Below are 4,779 nucleotides of genomic sequence, written 5' to 3'. Positions count from 1 at the left end.
TGCTGCCTCAGCTATAGGGACATTTTTCTTAAAAATGACATCTGGGCATGTAATAAGTTTGAATGATTGTTTATTTGTTCCTTCTGCTGTAAGGAACATAGTTTCAATTTCATGTTTATGCAAAGACAATTATGAATTTTATTTCAGAAATAAAATTTATAACATTTATTATGAGAATAAATATGTTGCACATGGTACTTTAGATAATGATCTTTATGTACTAAACATGAAAGAAAATAATAAGCATGTTGTGAATGTAAATACCATAACACATAAACGTGAAAGAGAAGAAATAAGCCCCAACTATAAGTGGCATTTAAGGCTAGGTCATATTGGAGAAGATAGAGTCACAAAATTGGCTAAAGATGGACTAATAGGTCCATTTGGTTTAGAACTTTATCCAACTTGTGAATCATGTCTTCAAGGAAAAATGACCAAGGCACCCTTCGTTGGACGAAGTACAAGGGCCACTGATTTACTTGAACTTATACATACTGATGTATGTGGGCCATTTAAAGAAATGGTAAGGGGTGGATATTACTACTTCATAACTTTTAACGACGATCACTCAAGGTATAGTTCAGTATACTTAATGAAGTATAAATCTGAAACCTTTGAAAAGTTCAAAGAATACCGAAATGAAGTAGAGAAACAGACTGGAAAAGTTATTAAAACCCTACGATCAGATCGAGGTGGTGAATATCTCAGTAGAGAATTCCAGTCTTACCTTAAAGAAAATGGTATTGTTTCACAATGGACACCTCCAGGTACACCAGAGCTTAATGGAGTATCTAAGAGGAGAAATCGCACACTGTTAGACATGGTGCGATCAATGGTGAGTTATACAGACTTACCAATTTCTCTTTGGGGATATGCTCTCCTTACTGCAACATATGTACTAAACAGAGTACCTTCTAAGTCTGTACCTAAAATACCATATGAGATATGGTATGGTAAACAACCAAGCCTAAATCATCTTAGGATTTGGGGATGTCCTGCTTTTATCAAGAGACTCAAGAGTGAGAAACTTGAAGCTAAAGCGGATAGTGGGAGGTTCATTGGATACCCAAAGGAAACTTTGGGTTATTACTTTTACATCCAATCTGATCAAAAGGTATTGGTCAGTAGAAATGCCATATTTCTTGAAAAAAAGTTTATTCAAGAAGGTGGACAAGGAAGAAAATTAGAAAGAAATCAAAATTTTTGTAATCACAAAACATTGACATCAATTTACTGAGAAACAACAAGAAAGGAAATATCAAAGCAAAGAAACTAATTTGAGAGATAGATCCAAATTAATACAAATTTTAGGAACATTCCCTAGCCGCAAAGATATCCAGATACTAAAACAATAATTAAAATTAGTAAACTAGTATATGAATTGAACAAACTGAGTTGATAGCTAGAATCAATGTCACAAAAAAATCACTAGGTTTGAAGAGAAACTATGGCTCAGATGGGGGCAGAGATAAACTAGAGGATAAATCCAATGAAGAGCCTGTTCAAGTACAAACACAAGGAACACGGCATTTCCGTAGATCTAGTAGGATAATTCACCCACCAGAAAGATATGGTTTTGTTCATCAGATGAACGATATATTTTTATTGGGTGATACAGATCATAGAGATGATCCTACTAGTTACGAAGAGGCAATATCAGATATTGACTCTAAGAAATGGCTTGAAGCCATGGATTTAGAGATGGACTCTATGAGAACCAACCAAGTCTGGACTCTAGTGGATCCACCCGAAGGTATTATATCTATCGGATGCAAGTGGATCTTCAAGAGGAAGATAGGCTTAGATGGAAAGGTAGAGACCTATAAAGCAAGGTTGGTAGCTAAAGGTTATCGTCAAATACAAGGTATCGACTATGAGGAAACCTTTTCACCAGTAGCCATGCTAAAGTCCATCAGAATCTTATTGGCTATAGCAGCATATTATGATTATGAGATTTGGCAAATGGATGTCAAAACTGCATTTCTTAATGGGTACATTGAGGAAGATATCTATATGATACAACCTTGTGGTTTTGAATCTAAGACAAATCCTCATAAAGTATGCAAGCTAAGAAAGTCCATTTATGGGCTGAAACAAGCCTCCAGGAGCTGGAACATCCGATTCGATGATGCAATCAAATCATTTGGTTTCATCAAGAATGAGGATGAACCATGTGTTTATAAAAGGGTTAGTGGGAGTGCAATAACTTTCCTTGTGCTATATGTAGATGACATATTGCTTATAGGAAATGACATTGGACAAATGTCTTCTGTCAAATTTGGCTTTCTCAAAACTTCTCCATGAAAGACCTAGGAGATGCAATGTATATCTTGGGAATCAGGATTTATAGAGATAGATCCAGAAGATTAATAGGTCTATGTCAAGCTAAGTACATAGAAAAGATATTAAAGAAATTTAATACGTGGGATTCCAAAATGGGCTTTATACCCTTCACACATGGAATTCATCTCTCTAAAAGCATGAGTCCTAAAACTTATGATGAGAGAGAGCAAATGAATAAGATTCCATATGCTTCTGCAATTGGAAGTCTTATGTATGCTATGCTATGTACTAGACCGGATATAGCTCATGCAGTGAGTGTCACTAGCAGATACCAGAGTAATCCGGGTGAGGAACATTGGACCGCAGTTAAGAATATCTTTAAGTACTTAAGAAGAACTAAAGATTTATTCTTAACATATGGAGAAAGTGAACTAAAAATTTAAGGCTTCACAGATTCAGATTTCCAGTCAGATGTAGATGATAGAAAATCTACATCAGGATTTTTATTCACTATCAATGGTGGAGCAGTAAGCTGGAAAAGTTCTAAGCAAGCAACTACTGCAGATTCTACCACTGAAGCGGAATATATAGCTGCATCAGATGCAGCAAAAGAAGCTGTTTGGATACGGAAGTTTATTCAACAACTTGGAGTGGTTCCAACCATTGCGTTGCCAATCTCATTATATTGTGACAACAATGGAGCTATAGCACAAGCTAAGGAACCAAGGTCTCACCAGAAGTCCAAACACATTGAGAGAAGATATCATATTATCAGAGAAATCATTGGAAGGAGTGATATCACTATGCAGAAAGTAGCCTCCGCTGATAACACTGCGGATCCTCTGACTAAAGCACTTACTCAACAGCAGTTAGATCGTCATCTTGAGAAGATGGGTATGAGATACCATAGCGATTGGCTTTAGTGCAAGTGGGAGATTGTTAGTAATATGCCCTAAAGGCCAATCAAATGGTGTTTGTTTGTTTAGGGAATTATTGTATTTGAATAGCATTTTGATATTTATTAAAATGGCAAAGTTATCAATATTCATAAATTAATTTAATGAATATAGTCCAAGAAGTAAAATAGTTAAGGAACACATTCTCGAGTTTGTCGAGAATATGAAACGTATATCCTTTGTACTATACTTCTAAAATAGTTCCTAGTGGTGGATTTATAATTGGACATTATAAATTCCTATAAACACTAGTATGTGTTATGACTCCTTATGGTATGTGATACTAAAATGGATTGTGAGTTTCATATCATTGACATGAGATGTCAAGTCAAACACATAGGTACTTGTTGAGAGAACAAGTTTACTGAACTTGACCAAAATATAGTAAGCCATATGGTTTTGAGTGTTAATGGCTTATTATACATTGTGATAGACACTATGTTTAGTAATAGTCTTTAGACCTGAGGCATAACAGATGTCTTATACATAGACATCTCTGATATGTGAAAGCATAATGATTGATTCCTAATCACGGAAGAGATCTAGCAATAGCTGTCATGGTTGGCTATGTATGAAGACAAGTGTATGACCAATATGGAATTCATCACTTTGTAATATACAAAAAGGATGTCCCTATGAGATAATATGAATTGGCATGAGAAATCCTTGGCCAAGGTGAAATATATTTGAAGGAGTTCAAATTATATTTTCATGTCAAGTTCATTTAGATTTATTTTGAGATAAAGCATAACTGCTTAACATAATAAACTATAAGCCGTGCTTTTCTCTGGACATGGATGATGAAGAGACCAAGACATAGAGATACAATGGAATAGGTTCTATAGATCCAACAATTCTTGTTATTTGGATAGTTGTGATATACTGCTAGGTGTCACTCATGACTTGTAGAAACCTTAAGATCAATATTGGTAAAACGTATTAGCAATGCATCTTAAGGTCATTAGAAAAGTTCTAATTGATGACTAAAGAGTTTAGCATCATTTAATGAATAAAGAGTTATCATTAAAATAGTTCTACTACCTTATAACTAAGAATATAAAAGGTCACACACTAAATAGAAATGAAAAGGAGTTACTAGAAAATGAGAAGTTAAATTTCCTAATTTTAGGAAAATCAATATTTATATTATAATTCATTAAGAATGAATATATATATAAATATATCTTAAATATGATTTAAGATAGAAATTTAGATGTTCCATAAATAGTTTAAGGAACAAAATAAATTTCGTAAATCCTCCATTAAACATTATGTAATATCGAGCTCGTAAAATGACCATTTTGGACATGTTCGGGTTCATATATGATTATGGACTTCTAGACCAATTTTGGGTTTAGAATTTTGGGCTTTTATTGGATCTAATATGGATTAAGAGAAAGCATTAGAACATGTCACAAAATGAGCCCACATTTAACCATTTGATTTGATCAAAATGGGGTTAATTAATTAATTACGAAATTAATTAATTTAGCTATTTATTTATTTGATTAAATAATTTATTTAAGTGATAAGATCACTT

The 4,779-nt window shown here is 33.8% G+C and overlaps 1 pseudogene; it reads left to right on the top strand.

Annotated features, from left to right (window-relative positions):
* The first annotated feature begins 2,513 nt into the window (after positions 1-2,513).
* On the top strand, positions 2,514-3,344 carry LOC127902087 (secreted RxLR effector protein 161-like; annotated as a pseudogene).
* Positions 3,345-4,779: the final 1,435 nt, after the last annotated feature.

This window comes from Citrus sinensis, chromosome 5 (genome assembly GCF_022201045.2).
Source record: "Citrus sinensis cultivar Valencia sweet orange chromosome 5, DVS_A1.0, whole genome shotgun sequence".
In the NCBI taxonomy this organism is placed as follows: Eukaryota; Viridiplantae; Streptophyta; class Magnoliopsida; order Sapindales; family Rutaceae; genus Citrus; species Citrus sinensis.
The sequence above is the reverse complement of the archived record's forward strand: the minus strand, read 5'-3'. Positions and strand labels throughout refer to the sequence as shown.